Source organism: Phodopus roborovskii, unplaced genomic scaffold, assembly GCF_943737965.1.
Source record: "Phodopus roborovskii unplaced genomic scaffold, PHOROB, whole genome shotgun sequence".
In the NCBI taxonomy this organism is placed as follows: Eukaryota; Metazoa; Chordata; class Mammalia; order Rodentia; family Cricetidae; genus Phodopus; species Phodopus roborovskii.
In genome coordinates this window covers 4,331,452-4,348,342 of record NW_026126682.1, presented here as the reverse complement: position 1 = coordinate 4,348,342, position 16,891 = coordinate 4,331,452, and the positions used below count along the sequence as shown (strand labels likewise).

Below are 16,891 nucleotides of genomic sequence, written 5' to 3'. Positions count from 1 at the left end.
TTAAAATGTTGAGAAATAACAATTTGACTTATCATTGTGAGTTTTAATAAATATAACAACATAATATGTATGACTAATAAAACCAGGATTAAAAAAGGAAACAACAGAAATATAATGGGCCATATGAGAAATAGAGTCATAAAAATTAGCCTAAAACAAGATTTTAATTTTAATATTAGTTTAAAGCACTGGGCCAAGTTCCTGGAGTCCAGTCAAGGAGAGGGAGAAGGATTATATAAGCAAGCGGGGGGGGGGGGGGGTGGTCAAGATCATGGTGGGGAAACTCACAGACACAGCTGACCCAAGCTAGTGGGAGCTCATGGACTCTGGACTGACAGCTGGTGAGTGAGTTTCTCAATGGTGGTGGGCATGACCATCTAGTGAGTCTTCTCCAGGAAGGCCTTGCAGCACCCTGGTACACCACTTCCAAGTCAGAATCTTTGCCATAATAGGGATCTTCAATAATGACTTGTTTCTGTGGATCATAGCTCCCAGGTAGCTCAACTTTAGCTTTGCAGTTTTTAACTTGATTACTTTTTCTATTCAAATCTCTCAGACTGCTTTCATTCATACAAAGTTATATAGTCGAATGTGTCAAAGTCTTCTCTTGTAATCTGTCTTGCCTTATGGGCTGTGCTAATACCATGATTTCTTAGGCAGCTGATAGCTCTTGGATCTGGGGGCCAGACCATGTTCCAGTCAGAACAGTGCTGCTGTCAATGGCCCAATTATCTGAAACATTTTCATCAGTTATCAATTTTCTGAAAACAGCTTCTACAATGGTTGACTGGAAAATGTTATCACTGACACATAAGAACAACACTGACTTGGACCCAACCTCTGCCATCTTTTGGTATAGACCCTGGCACCCAGAGATGGCCGTTTAAGCCATTCTTATATTATCTATCCTGAAAGAAGATTCACTATATTGTTTATTATTTATAGAACCAAAAACTTACTAAAGTATAATAATTTTCATGAAATATCATTTAAGGAAAATAACTTATTACATAACCAGGCTTATGCCAAAGCTTACTCAAACTATCATATAAAGTGGTGCTTCTAAGACTCAGTTTATGACATGGTTAATACATTGGTTATGCTTACTGTGGTTATTATTATCACTTCACTAGGAGAAATCATGGGAAAATGTTTGATTTAAAGTGCATACTTACTTGTAGGATATAAGTGCTTTTTGTTGTTGTTGTTGTTTTGATATGATTTTTTTAAACAGGGTTTCTCTTGTATAGCCTTGGCTGTCCTGAAACTCAACTCTGTAGGCCAGGCTGGCCTCCTCAAACTTACAGAAAACCACCTGCCTCTGCTTCCTGCACTGGGATTAAAGTCACACACCACCACTACCTGAACTTTTTTTTAATTACTTATTTTTATTATATTGGTGTTTTGCCTGATTGTGAGGGTGCTAGATCTTGATGTTATAGGTAATTGTGAGCTGCCATGTGGGTGCTGTGAACTAAGCACATGTCCTTTGGAAGAGCCAATGTTCTTAACCACTGAGCCATCTCTCAAGCCCCAAGTGTTTTAATCATAATGAAGAATTTTATTCTATACAGAGAAAAAGCAATCAGAAGCATACAGACCAAACAGAAATCCACTGGATTCCATGTTATCTGTAGACAAATTTCCACAGCATTTTCATTTTATAGATGGAAAAAGAGAGGTTCAGAGATAACCAAATGTTTGTCTTCTAACATCAGCTGGTTTTCCCATTGGTTTTGAATTCTCACTAGAGTTACCCATCTATCCCTTTTGTCTCTTATTATCACTGTTTCCTCTTCTGCATCGAACCCTGGTACTTGAGGGGAGGGGTTTGATGAAGACATCTCATTTAGAACTGATAATTCCAAAATTTCCCACTCTCTGCATATTGTCTACTTGTGGGTCTCTTTTTATCCCACCTACCAAAAAAGAAGATTCTCTGATGATGGTTGAGCAAGAATCTATGGATATAGCAGTATTTCATTAGAAGTCATTTTACTGATATATTTCTTTGGCAGAATAAGAGTATTAGGTTTCGCCTATGGTCATAACTTATCTAGTCTCAGGTTATTGACCAATTCAGCAATGTCGGGAATGTAGTCCATCTCGTGGAGTAAGCCTTACATCCATTCAAAGAGGCTGGTTACTTCAATAACATCTGTGCCACCATTGTATCAGTATGTTTTGCAAGTAGTTCGCTGTTGAAGGTCATATGGATTACATTTGGGTTATGTTGATAATTACTTTTCTCCTCTCATAGTGTACAGAGTACCTTACGTCACAATGAACATAAGTCAGTAGGGGTGAGGTTTTAGTTAGGCAACAGCTAGACATCTCTGTTTGATTACATAAATAAGTATTGTCTTCAGTGGTAGGGTCTTAACATCAGGTTGTGAAGAATGAGTAGCCTTGACAATACCCTGTGACATTTGGAGAATTCCATAGGGCCCAAAACTCTACAAGATGTAAACAATTTCTGGCACCTCAGGTTTTCCTTGGTGGCCTAATATGTCTAGTTGGGGACATTGTCTTCATTATATGGTGACTTCATTTAGATGCCCTTCATAAATGTATTTTTGGAAGCAACTACAGTAATAGGTTTCTGTATGTTTTTTTTGTCAAATAACCGTTAGTGTTAGTTGTCCCTCCACATATTCCCTCCTTTCCTCTACTCTACCATTTCCCTCTTTATTAATCCTCAGATTCTAGTTCGCCTTTACATCATAACCTTATATCCTAGTTTCCCTTCCTTTGGAGATCCTCTCTTTCCCCAGGAACCACATTTACTAGGTATCTCACCTTTCCCCACCTTTGTGGTTATCTAGATTCTAGCACACATACAGAAAGCTTAAAAATCTATCTTCCACAAACAAGAAGAAACATATAATATTTGTCTCTTGGGTATGGGTTAGCTCAATCAGGATTATTTTTTCTAATCCATCCATTTCCCTGAATATAATTTTCATTTTCCCCAACACCTCAATAATATCCCATTGTATAAAACATACCTCATTTCTATTACCTATTCATCAGTTTATGGATTTGGGCTGTTTCCAATTTTTGGTTATTATAAATAGTGTAGCAATGAACATGGATTAGTAAATTATCTCTACAAAAGGGGATAGTGTCCTTTGGAAATATGCCAAAGAGTGGTATAGTTTATCTTGAGGAAGATCAATTTCTCAGCTTCTTGAGGATCTGCCACACTGATTTCCATAGTGGCTGTACAAATCTGTATTTTCACCAGCAATGACTAAGTGTTCCCCATTACCCACATCTCCTCCAGCATATACTGTCATTTGTTTTATTGATCTTAGAAATTCTGACTGATGTAAGATGAAATCTCAAAGTAGTTTTAATTTGCATTTCCCTGATGACTAAGGATGTTGAACATTTCATTGTGTTTCTCAGCCATTTATGTTTCATCTTTTGAGAACTCTGCTTATTTCTGCAATCCACTTTTATATTGGTTAATATTTTCTTGATGATCAGGTTTTTTAGTTCTTTATATACATTAGATACTAACCATACATCAGATATATAATTGGTAATGATCTTTGCTTTCATGATGGTCTCCTTTGACATATAAATGTTTTCAGCATCATGAAGTCCTATTTATTGATGCTGGCATTCATGCGTATGCTATAACATTGTTCAGAAAGTCCTTTCCTGTGTTAATGAGTTCAAGCCTATTCCCCACTTGCTCTTTTATAAGATTCAGAATATCTGGTCTTATGTCAGTGTTTTTCATCTATTTGGAGTTTTGTTCACTATGATAAATTTAGATACATGCAATAATTCAGTTTGATCAGCACCATTTGTTGGTGATACTGACTTTTCTCCAGTGTGTATTTTTGGGTTATCAAAGATCAGGTGTTCATAAGTTGTGCAGACATACATCTGGATCTTCAATTAATTTCCACTGGTCAACATGTCTGTTTGTATACCAATACTATGTTTTTTTATTACTACAGCCCCATAGTACAAGTTGAAATCAGGGGCATTGTTCCACCTTTTGGTATCTTCTACAATTTCTTTCTTCAGTCTCTTAAAGATTTTAGCATTCAAGTCTTTTACTTCCTTGGTTAGAATTATTCCAAGATTTTGTTGCTGTTGCTATTGTGAATGGTAACATTTCCCTGATTTCTTTCTTAGTATGTTTATCATATGTATGTATGTATGTATAAATGTATGCATGTATGTATGCATGCATATATATGTATATAAATCTATATGAAGGCTACTTATTTTTGTTTGTTATCTTTGTATCTTGCTACTTTGTTGAAAGTGTTTATCAACTTTTAGAAATTTCCTGAAGTTGTGTAGAATCATATCAACTGCAAATAAAGATATTTTGACTACTTTATTTCCTATTTGAATCTCCTTGATCTCTTTCAGTTGTTTTAACTGCTATAGCTAAGGCTTTTAGTACTATGATTATTAGGTATGGGTATAGTGAACATCCTAATTTCAGTGGAAAAGCTTTGAGTACTCCCTGTGTAAGTTTATGCTGGGTTTGCTCTAAAGTGCCTTAATTATGTTGAGGTCTGCCCATTGTATTCCAATTATCTTCGGGATTTTTTTTTTTTACCATAACAGGATGCTGGATTTAGTCAAAGTCCTTTTCTGCATCTAATGAGATGACCACGTGTGTTTTGTCTTTCAGTCTGTTTATATAGTGAATTACATTTACTGACACATATATGGTGAACCATCCCCGAATCTTTGGGATGAGGCCAACCTGATCATGGTGATCTTTTTGATGGCTTCTTGGATTTGGTTTGCAACATTTTATTGATTATTTTATGTTGTGTAACATTTTATTTTCTGACCCTATCTATTTTGTGTTCTTATGCTTCTTGTACTTTGATAAGCAGCTTTAGATTGGGGCAATTTTATTCTATGATTTTGCTAAAAATATTTTCTATGCTTTTGACCTAGGATTCTTTTTCCTCTATTCCTGTAGTCTGTAGTTTTCACAATGTCATAGATTTTTCTGGATCTTTTGTGCCTAGATTTTTCAGGTTCAACATCTTTGACTGAGCTATCCATTACTAGCTTTCTTTAAGACCTGAAATTCTCTCTTCCATGTCTTTTAATCTATTGGTGAGGCTGACTTCTGGGGGTTTTGTTGACATCCTAAATTTTTAACCTTCAGTTTGGGGTCTCTTTAATGTTTTTATTTCTTTGTTAAATTCTACTTTAATGTCTTGTAATGTTTTCATTATTTCATGGAACAGTTTGTTCTTTCTCTGATCCATGTCCTCTTTAAAGTCCTTGAACACTCATAATTACTGTTTTGAGATCCTTGACTTGTGATTCAATTAAATTGCTTCTTTCAGGGACTACTATAATATGGTTGTTGGCTTATAGAGGAGACATACTACCTTGGGTGTTCATGTTTGAGTTTCTATGCTAGGACCGAGGCATCTGGAGTTATGATGCTTGAAGTGTTCTTATTAGAAACCTCATTTCATTTTTATTAGTGTTCTGTTTCTTTGCTATTTCTCACTCTTAATCCTAGCCAAGTGTGGTGGCTATGGGTACTCAGTAAAAAGTGTTTCTAAGAGGTTGGCAAGTGTCACAAAGGAATGGAGATGCACTAGAGAGAAAGGCTGAAAAGAATGATGGGAAAGAATAGGAGCTGAGTTCTTAGGGAATGAAGGTGGGCTGTGAAAACAGGCTCTTTCTGGCAGACTGTAGCAGGACAAAGAACAAGTATGGAGAGACCAAATTAAGTACAGGAAGGATAATGTAAATCACCTAACTCAGTCCCAGCCTAGTATGGCCCCTGGGTATCTTTGGTAGAAAGTATTTCTAAGGGTCATCAAGTGTTCTAAAGGAATGGAAACGGGCTAAAAGGAAAAGCTGAGGGATGGCAAAAAAGGGCCAGAGGAACCTGGATGTGCACAGAGAGGCAGTCCCTAGAGAATGAAGGTGAGAGCTCATACTGCAATTTGGCTAACATTAAAGCAATGCTTTCCCATGCTGCCATTTTCATAATTTCATAAGTTGTGATCTTAAAATATATTATATACAACTTTTCTTCAACTGTTAAAAGGTTGCTTTAAAATGCTATTATTAAGTTGAATGGGATGGCTCATATCTAGTCTTAGTATACAAGAAGCTGAAGCAGAGGATCTATGAGACTTGTTTTTTGTTTGTTTGTTTGTTTTTTTGCCTTCAACCTCTATTTTAAAATTAATTTTTATTTAAATTAAAAACAATCTTATTTTACATACCAATCCCAGTTCTTTCTCCCTCCTGTCCTCCCATTCCCCCCACCAATCCCCCATCCCACTCCATATCCATTCCTCAGGGAGGGTGAGGCTTCCCATGGGGGACAAGGGGGACTATGAGTAAAGCCAGTCTGTATAGCAAGTTCACAGCCAACATGAGCTATGGAGAAGAATCTTGCCTTTAAATAAAGAAGCAAGCTGGGCAGGCAGACCTCTGTGTGTTTGAGTTCAGCCTGGCATATATAGCTAGTATCAAGTTAGCCAATACATAGTAAGACTGTGTTAAAAAGATAAAGCAGAAAAATATTTTATATATAAAGATATATAAAATAAAATAATATGCTATCTATAGATTGTTATGAAGAGAAGTGTTCGTAGACCCAACAATTTAAAAATTGTGAATACCTAAATCATGCAATGTTCTTGAAATTTTAAATAAAAATTTCTTTAGAATAAGTAATAGTTTTAATAAAATAGAGATTAGAATACATAAACAATGACAACTGGATAAATATATAATGAATATTATATTAATGAATAGAAATTAATGAATTATATTAATGAATAGAAATGAATACTTTCCTTAAAATTAAAGTACTTAAATTTATGAATAAGAGTATGATCATAACAATTCTAAATTGTATCCAATATAACTGAACATTCAGTCAACTCAGTTTTATGCAAAACATCAATAAATCTGTGAAAAGCAATTCAACGATTTAAAGTATAGTATATATGGAAACACAACATATTCCAAACTCTAACTACTCTATCATGGTATCAAAAAAGTCGGGTTATAGATTACAGTGAGAACTTAGTACTAAATCCTCTGGTAGAGTACCTTGCAGTTGATTTTTATTTTTTAAGAGAAATACATAATAATAATTTACCAATAATCTAAGTACCTCACTAAGGTTAGAAAACCAGAAAAATACAGAATAAGGATTAGGACATCCTCCAAACATGAACATTGTCCTACATTTTACAATCCTCTGTTTTACAACATAAGAAATGTTTATTATAAGAGCAAATATTAGAGCAATAAAGTAACCAAAACTGTCACTAAATTTATATAATAAAATTTGCAAGCTAATAAATATGACCTTTTGATGATTATTAAACTGCAAATTACTTCATGCAAGTAATTTACAGGTTAACCTGAAAATGCCCAATTCCTCTGGTGAAAACTCAAAAGTCTACAAATAAATAAGCATAAACATGAAGTACTATTAGAAAACATGAGTTAATGATAACCCCCCATATGTGGTAGAATACATCTCTTCTTTGAATTCTATGATTTCTTGGGGTTTAAAAAGTAGTATTATTATAACATGAACTTGAAAAATTCTCTGCAAATAAATTCAAATGATCTATTTGCAAAGTAGGAAGGCCATTTACCTCTATCTCTTAACAAATACAAATATTTGAGATACAGGTTTTTCTTTCCATCATCCCCTGTCCTCAAGTGCAGTGTTGTTAGTACAACAATCACATGATCCAAACAAATGCAAGTCCTTAATATGTAGGGGCTTTGTTTTAGAATTTTAGACTTTCAATGCTATATAAATATTTATTCTCCATGATATAAAAAGTTAAATATTAACAGTAACAATGAAATAACAGAAAATACATTATTTTTGGTAAAAGGCTTTTTGATAGCTAATCTGATGACATATAAAACTCAAATTTTATTAACACTTTGTTATCAATAATTAGCTATTGTTATTAGGAAATAACTTTGAAGAAATTAAAGTACTACATAGAAATACACTTCACTGACACACAGTATATCTGTGAAAAGTAAATTCTTAGAAGAAAGCAACTGTTTCATAGGTCACACAATAAATATTACATACTTGTCAAAAAATAAAAAAATGCAAATATTCACAAGATTATAAGTCATGCAGAACCAAGAACTTTTACATAGATACATCTAATAGCATAATTTATAATAACAAAAAATACATAAACTGCAAATTTCCATTAACTAATGAATGGATACATTAAAGAGAGTATATCTATATAATGGACCATCATCCAATCATATAAGAATGTAGTACTGATTACAATAATATGGTTTGAAAACAACTGTGCTAAGCCAAAGAAATTATACACAAAACCTTTAAATACAAAGTTCACATATTTTATGTAATGTCCAGAATAAATAAATACATATTCATAGACAATACTGGTTGCCAGGGGATGGATGAAGGTGAAAAAAGACAACAACTTAATTAATGGGTAGGAGTTGTTTTTAGGGCTGATAAAAATATTCTAGAGGTAGGCATCACTGGTAGTTAGTTACATAACTGCAAGTATGTCAAAATCCAATAAAAAATATATTTAATTAAAACAGCGTATTTTATGTCTCAAATTATGGTAATAAATTTACAACATTGTAATCTACAATTATATTTAGTGAGTTGGACAGTTTCATACTAGTATAACACATTTCAATGCTGTGCCTGTTTTATGAATGGTGGGAAGAATAAAGGCAAAGTGGAGATAGGTACCCCCCAAAAGATGAAGGTTTATAGAGAAAAAGGCTAAGAATCATGATAAGCTTTTGTCCTCTCTCTCTCCTTACTTTTCCCTCTTCTACTGTAACAGAAATGTAAAGAAATTCAGGCAGTTCATATGATAGTTTGAGGCTATTCAAAAGGTATCAGAAAAAAAAATGATGAAGTTTATACACTGAAGAATAAAGAAAGCATGAAAATATAATAGATATTGAAAGTAATATGTGTAAAGTACAGAAATTTGTGATTTTCTTCTAGTGACTAACCTTTTTATCTATACTTGGTTTACAAACAAGTTTCTATTTTTTGACCCTACAGTTAAACAACTAACTCTTAAATTTACTAAGGCACATTAATAGTTATTTTATTTTTTGTAAGACTTAAGACAGTAAATCAATTTTTCCACAGAACACAAAACCCTATGCTTCAGAAATCATTTAAATATGATTTTTTTAACTTAAAAATCTGTTTAGACTTTCTTAAATTTCCAAGCATTTAACTTAAAAAGGCATTTCTCACAGTGACCTTGTCCATTGTCTGAACACCAAATCCTGGCAATCAGAGCAGTTTCTTATCTCTGGTATCATGTTTTGACCTGAGTCTACTGGCTCTTATTGGATGACTTGTGTTCATGTTACCACAGAAACAATTCAAGTCTCATTTTGTGTTCAAACCAGGAATCAAAAGTTGGAAAGCCTTCAGAAATGAACAAAGAAAACTCAAAAGCCAAATGGACAGGTTTATCTTTACCTATTGTTTCTAAGAGTGTTTATACTCACTTCAAAAGATGGTCCCACAGGGAGGTGACTATTTCCCATCTAAGTCAGGAAGCACTTTGAGGTTGAAGCCAAAGTTTAGGTATCAGAACAGTTCAGCTGGATTACAGAAATTATGCAGTGTTAAATCACAAGTTTTAGTTCTTTCTAAGTGTCTGAACTCAAATGGTATTGGAGGTGGGGTGGAGATTATTGTTTCTGTATTAAATGTTCAATTTATAAATTTTCATTGACTATCCACCACCTCAATGTAAGAGATGCTAGGAATGTATCAAGAGCAAGACAAAGTTATTAGTCCTGAAAAAGAACAATAAATAATAATGAGTAAATCATACAATATATTAGATAGACTCAAAAATAATGCAGAGGAAGAAAGATGTCATAGTGTAGAGGGATGGTAAGACACGGAAAGATGATCCATACTTTTAAATATTGTGAATGGAGTAGACCTCACTGAGTAGTTTTTAAGTAAACTGTGGAGCTGACCATTTGCATACTAGAAAAGGGCCCCTACACAGGGAAAGCCAGGCAATGACATTCTATGATGGAATGTGCCTGGTACAGTCAGAAAGGTGAAAGACCCAAGGACAGTGTGGTAGCTTAAGGACAAAGAAAAGACTAACTGTACACAGTGCAACTAAGGAAATGTTTGGGATCAATGCAAATCCTCAACTGAATGTGAGTCTTTAAGTCCAGTATTTGTAAGATTAATGAGAAGATTAATTTAGAAGAAATGACATGTCACATCTTGATTTTTTTTCTTTAACATGTGGTATGCTAGCGCTATTTTGCAGCTCTTTAGAATGCTGTAGAACCTTTTCCCACTTAATTATTTCCTATAACCTTTAATAGATTTAACCACCACATCACCCAGTTGAACTTGATAAGACTTGTTATGATCATTCTGCTATTTTTCATTCATCATGAGCAAAGTTATAAATGCATTAAAAAATTAAGCTGCATTTTCTCTAAGCCACTGTTAATACCTCTTGCCCATTTGAAACTTTCCCTAAACCAGGCAGAGATTACTCCTTTGTATTACATCACAATTAGTAATACTTTTAGAATGACATGACTCGGATATACACTATTGCTAAATTTTCTTCTTTATACCCTTTAAGCACAGGGGTCAAGAAGTGGCATGATGTATTAATCTCTGTAACCTAAATCCTTCCTGAATGGGTTACTGAATAACCAGAATGGATGGTGTGTTGGTTTGAAAGAAAATGGCCCCAAATGTAATGGCACTATTAGAAGGTGTGGCTTTGCTGGAGTAGGCATGGCTTCCTAGAGGAAGTGTGTCACTGTGGTGGTGGGCTTTGAAGTCTCCTTTTCTAAACCTACACTCACTATGATACATAGTTCACTTCCTGTTGCCTGCTGATCAAGATTAGAACTCTCAGCTCCTTCTCCAGCAACATGTCTGCCTGCAGGCCACTATGTCTCACTATGATGATAATGAACTAAATCTCTGAAACTGTAAACCACCCCAATTAAATGCTTTCCTTTTTAAGAGCTGCCATGGTTGTGTCTCTTTACAACAATAGAAACCCTAACTAAGACAGATGAGTGGCTGAATAACCATAATAAATGGAATAAAAAGAATAGTGCATGAATGTGTGCACAATAATGTAAGAGGAGTTTAAAATGTAAAAAATAAAAAACCAGAAAGTACACACAAAGTAACAAAGTTGATAGAGACATCCGGTTATGACTCATTTCCAAATAGATGAAACAAGTTAACATTTATCCAAGAAAAACATGAAGAGAACAGTAAATGGATGGTTCTTGGGACTTACTCTATTGCACTCTGTGATGAATTGTCTAGCCTTCTAAAAAAACTGAGAATCAAGGAACTGAATTTCACGTATGATAATGAAAACACACAATCCTCCTTTGAAGGAATTATAAACTTATTTTTTAAAAAATTCATTGTTCGTAGACATTTGTGTCAAATTTGGTAAACACAGGAGACATACACTATGAACAAGTTTCATACCAATTCCATCACCCGATGCTATGTAATGCTACGTAAACAACCTGCCAACCTGTAACCAGTGCTCGAGTCTTAGACAGTAGTGGAGTCTTTTCCAAAACGGCATATAAATGGATATAAATGGATCATCACTATCTAAATTTTCATTATTTTGCTTCACATATTTATCATAATTCATTTGCTATTCATACATAAGTAGAAATATATTTTCTATTACTGAATTTTTTTCATTGTAAATGATAGCTAGCCATTTATCATGTTGAAGATATCTGAGTTGTTTTTGGTTTTTGACAAGTATAAATAAAGTTGCTCTAAATAAATTTTACATAAAAATGGGTTTTATGTCTATTGAATAAAGGCCCAGAATTTCTGGGAAATAAAAGTATATTTATCTTTATAAAAGATTCACAAGTTTTCTTAAGAGGCTGTATAGTATTTTATGCCATGAACAACACACTCTAGCATCTCTCCATGTATCTTTCAGAATTTGGTAAATGTACAGAGGAAGCTTGCCATGTTTTTGTTAGGTAGAAGGTAGAGGAATGCAGAGCTGGGATAGGGAATCCCTACAGTTGACAGTTTCTGTTCCCTGTTTGTGGACCCTCAGAGTCAATTATAAAACAGTAACTCTAGTCTTCACTGTAAAACTTCAGTTTTCAATATCACAAAATGTCTAAGCCAACAGACAGTTGTAAAATCAGTTCTGAGACAGTCAACAGTCTCAGAAGGAGTTAGACATGAGGTACAACCAAAACAACAGCTCTGTCTTGGTAGCTGTGCTTTCTAAAAGTCAGAATGTTCCTATGTGGTTAAACATTCTTGGGATTGCAAATAGATGTTTGCCCTACACCAATAACCTAAGGTGCTAGGGCATTTTACACACATATGCCCTCATGAAGTCTGTGGCCCTGAAAAGACCTCAAAATCAGTATAATCCTTAAATCGTGGTTTCAACACCCTCATCGTGTACTTTTCAAGGGGATCAAAAGAATACATGTTCTAAGTGGAAGCATAGTTTGTCACAACCCCATGGATATTTCATTCACTTTAATAATATTCATGAAAATTGTATTAAAACCTACAATTCTGAACTTAGTGAACTGTTAATCACAATGTCACGGCCCATTAGTTCTTTGTAGTACTTGCATTCCTAAACAGACTTCTGCTGAAAGCCTGTGTATCCTGAGCCACACTAGAACAAGTTTGTTTTTTAAAACAGGTTCTTTCTACACAGCCTTGATTCCTAGAATTCTCTCTGTACACCAAGCTGGCCTTGAACTCACACCACTCTGCCTCCTGAGTGCTGGGATTAAAGCCATGTGCCCCCCCCCCATGTCCAGCTCCTCAGATCAACTCTATTTCTCTAATAATAATTTTGACAGCTTCTTTTTCACATATTTATAGGCTGCTTACATATCTGGTATGTGTGTTTGTGTGTGTCCCTGTGTTTATGCCTTGTCTGCTCAACTCATATATTTTTAATTGAGCTTGTCATTTGGTCATTTTTACACATTCATACACAGCTCTGTTTATTGATTAATATAATTGCTTTACTTTTTATTTCCATTTCATAAATTTTAATTTTGTTGTGTATTCATTGTGTATTTACTGACAACCACATTATATACCAAGTCTTTGGAAACTCTAAATATAAACCCTTCTTCAAATACCTACCTAATTTATACATGTTTCCCTGCTCTGTGGTTTGCCTCGCTGTTTTAACTTTGTTGTTTCAGAGGCAAAAGGGCTTCCTTGGGTTTTTGTGGTTGCTGTTGTTATTGTTATAAAGTGGGCGGCTGTGTGTGTGTGTGTGTGTGTGTGTGTGTGTGTGTGTGTATTATGTATCTATATATGTATGTTAGACAAACAGACAAAGATAGAGCTAGCTAAGGACCTAAACTCCTTTCTTCTGTGTAGCCCTAGCTAACCTGGAACTCATTCTATAGATCAGGCTGGCCTGGAACTCAGAGGTCTGCCTGCTTCTGTCTACCAAAGGCTAGGATACAGGTGTGCACCACCACACTGATCCTTAAATTCTCTTTAAAATTTCATCATGAATATTCATTGTTTTAGCATTATCTATTAATTCCTCAACTGAATAGTCTGCACATGTACTAAAACAAAACAAAACAAAACAAAAACACAAAAATCAAGTCGAAAACACAGTGTGCTCTATAGCCAGCATGCCATACTTGCCATCTCTCTGAAGCATGTGAAAATCAGATCATGGCTGTTATAGAGATGGTGTCAATTTGCTGTTGCAGTGTTTACTATTGGATATTGTTTTTATGGACTTATGTTTCAACATAATGGAAACTTTCCATTTTATCTCACAAATCTCTTTCATGTTACAAGCTTTGATTATTGAAATTTTTATAATCTAAAAAATAAAACTATGAATTTTCTATTCCATTTATTTGACCTGTGTGGAAGACTTCATTGGCAGAGTAATTGTTACTGTCATGATACTAAATTTTGTATCAGATACACTGAATCTCCAGTTTTGATTTTCCCATGAAAAACCACTTGACCTATTCTAATTACTTTGCCTAGTCATAGGCAAACCTTAGAATCACTTTGTCTACAAAATATAACAAAAAAAACATTTACCAAACTGGGATTACACTGAATGTATAGATCAAAATGAAAAGGACTGATATTTTATACAGCTTTCTTAATGATAATGAAGAATTATCCATCAAAACGGTTAGTATGTTAGGGCTGTATAAACCGTTCGTGAATTGCTTGAATTGCTGCTGCTGTCCTTGAAGAAGTCTTTTTTTTTTTTTTAATGCAGTCAACGTTGAATTTTGTCAAATAATTTTCATGAATCTTCTCATATGATCCTGAGATTTCATTTTATAAGTACTAAATACATTTAAAATAAAATGAAATCTTCAATCATGAAACATTATTCTATTCTAGAGTGTGATTTGTTCATATCTGATTAAGGATTCTAATATCTATGATCATGAAGGATTTATGCACATTAAAACTTTTTGTTATTCTCAAATTATGTACATGTATTTATATGCACATGAGTGCAGGTGCTCACAAAGTCCAGAAGAGGGTGTCGGATACCCCGCAGTACTTGTCTTTATGTGACTAAATTGTTTTACTTAGTAGTTACATGATGCTCTCTAGGTTCACCAATGTTGCTGCTAGTGACGGGATTACCTACTTAAAGTTAAATGATATTCTATTAACTACAAAAATACAATTTTTATCCATTTATCTGTAGAAAAACACAAGCTGATTCCATAGCTTGAATAATGTGAAAAATGATGCAAATAACATGAACAAAAGATAATGCCTTGGCTTTTGGATATATATCCAATAATGGGATTACTGTATCATGAATTATATTAATTGTTTTAAGATTCTCATAGTGTTTTCTATAATGTCTATACTAACCTACATTCTCACTAATGGAGTGAACATATTTCTTTTTCAAACACCTTTGCCAGTACTTGTTTGATAGATGTCATTCTGTAAATATGTTTCTCTTATTGGTTAATGAATAAAGCACTATTGGCCAATAGGAAAGCAAGATAGGCAAGATTAGGAGACAAGGAGGAGGAAGTAGTAGGGAGGAGATCCAAGATGGAGGACGGGGAGAGAAGAATGCCAGCCCTCTCTCTGGTAAGATAAGACCACATGGAACAACTTAGATTAATGGAAATAGGTTAATAATTAAGACAGAGCTAGCCGATAAAAATCTAGTAACCGGCCAACAGCATTTATATCTAATACAATATCTCTGTGTCTTATTTGGGGCTGGTGCGGCAGAAGGTCCAAACCGGCAATTATGTGAAATATTTCATTGTATTTTTAATTTGCATTTCCCTGATAATCTGTGATATTGATCATCTTTTTTATATATTTACCAGCTATTTGTATCTTCTTTGGATAATATGTATATTCAGGTCTTCAAAGAATTTTAACTACTCATGTTTAATGGTTCATTTGTCAGTGTTAGGAGTCCAAGGGTTCAAAACTCACTAGGTAAGCACACTACCACATTTTAAAACCAGTTATTTTCTGAGTTCTTTGAGTTCACTGCATATTATGGATATTAATTTCAGATGTGTAATGTGAAAATATTTTCTCCTTTTTTTTATGGGCTCTCTCTTAATTCTGCAGTTTGTTTCATTTCCTACACAGAAGCTTTTTAATTTTCTATAATCTCACATCTGAATTTTTGCTTTTGGATTCATATCTCAAATATCACCTAGGTCAATGTCATAAAGGCTTTCCCTTGTGTTTTCTTCTGGTAGGTGTAAAATTTTACATTTGAATACTTAACACATTTCAGTTTGTTTTTACATAGGATGTGAGGGCCGTACATTCCTTCTACATGCAAATACTCCGTTGTGTTAATACCATTTACTGAAGAGATTGTCCTTTTCCAATCATGTATTACTGGTGCCTCTGTCAAACATGAAACCGATTTCTCTCATTAGTTTGTTTGTGGTATTCCCATTAATCCCCAGCCCAGGGTCACATTATGTAGATCAATCTGACCCAGAGCTGGTAATTCTGCCTTAGTCGTCGTCATCATCGTCTTCTCCTCCTCCTTCTTCTTTTTTTTTTTTTTTTTAGCTGATTTTAAAATTTATTCTCTCATACAACACATTCTGACCATCTTCTCCTCCATTCATTTCTCCCACTCCTCCCCACCTCCCTCTTCCCCAGATCCACTGCTCCTGCATTTCCCTTCAGAAAACAGCAGGCCACCCAGGAATATCAAGTAAACATGGCATAACAAGATGCAATAAGACTAGGCACAAACACTCATCCAGGCTGGGCTAGGCATCTCAGTAGTAGGAAATGGGTCCTAAAAGCAGGTGAAAGAGTCAGAGACACCCCTACTTCCACTTCTAGGATTCCCACAAAAACACCAGGCTTAGAACCAGAATGGAAAGATGATGTCACTCCTGTCCTAAGAGTTGAGGAAGGCTGCACTGGTTGTTACATACATCATCCTTTAACTGGGGTTGGGGAGTGTATCCTACTGCACATGACAATTACAAATAAAATAAAAGGTAGGATTGATAGAAACAAATACAACAGATCCTAATATTAACATTGTTTTCTTCTGCTTAACAATAAAATTATTCTTTCCCTTGTGTTTTTAAAACTAGAATACAAAACAATGTGTTTCATCTCAGAATTCCTCCCCCCACTCTATTCCTCTCTCTCCCTTCTTTTACTTGTTCTATCTTTCAAAAATATGTCACTGTGTAACCAAGGCTGGATTCAAAGTCACTCTATAGGCCAGTCTTGAACTCATGATTTCCTGCCTCAGCTTTTTGAGTTCTGTTGTTTCACTGCCATAGCCTTCTGAGTGCTGGACTTATG

At 34.6% G+C, this 16,891-nt stretch overlaps 2 protein-coding genes and 1 pseudogene across 4 annotated transcripts in view; 1 reads left to right on the top strand and 2 right to left on the bottom strand.

Annotated features, from left to right (window-relative positions):
• Positions 1 to 16,891, top strand: part of LOC127214162 (ATP-dependent translocase ABCB1) — a 144,267-nt gene that overhangs the window by 15,289 nt on the left and 112,087 nt on the right. The window lies entirely within an intron of this gene.
• Positions 1 to 16,891, bottom strand: part of Rundc3b (RUN domain containing 3B) — a 136,933-nt gene that overhangs the window by 101,145 nt on the left and 18,897 nt on the right. The gene's annotated exons all lie outside the window — the stretch shown is intronic.
• On the bottom strand, positions 345 to 847 carry LOC127214169 (low molecular weight phosphotyrosine protein phosphatase-like; annotated as a pseudogene).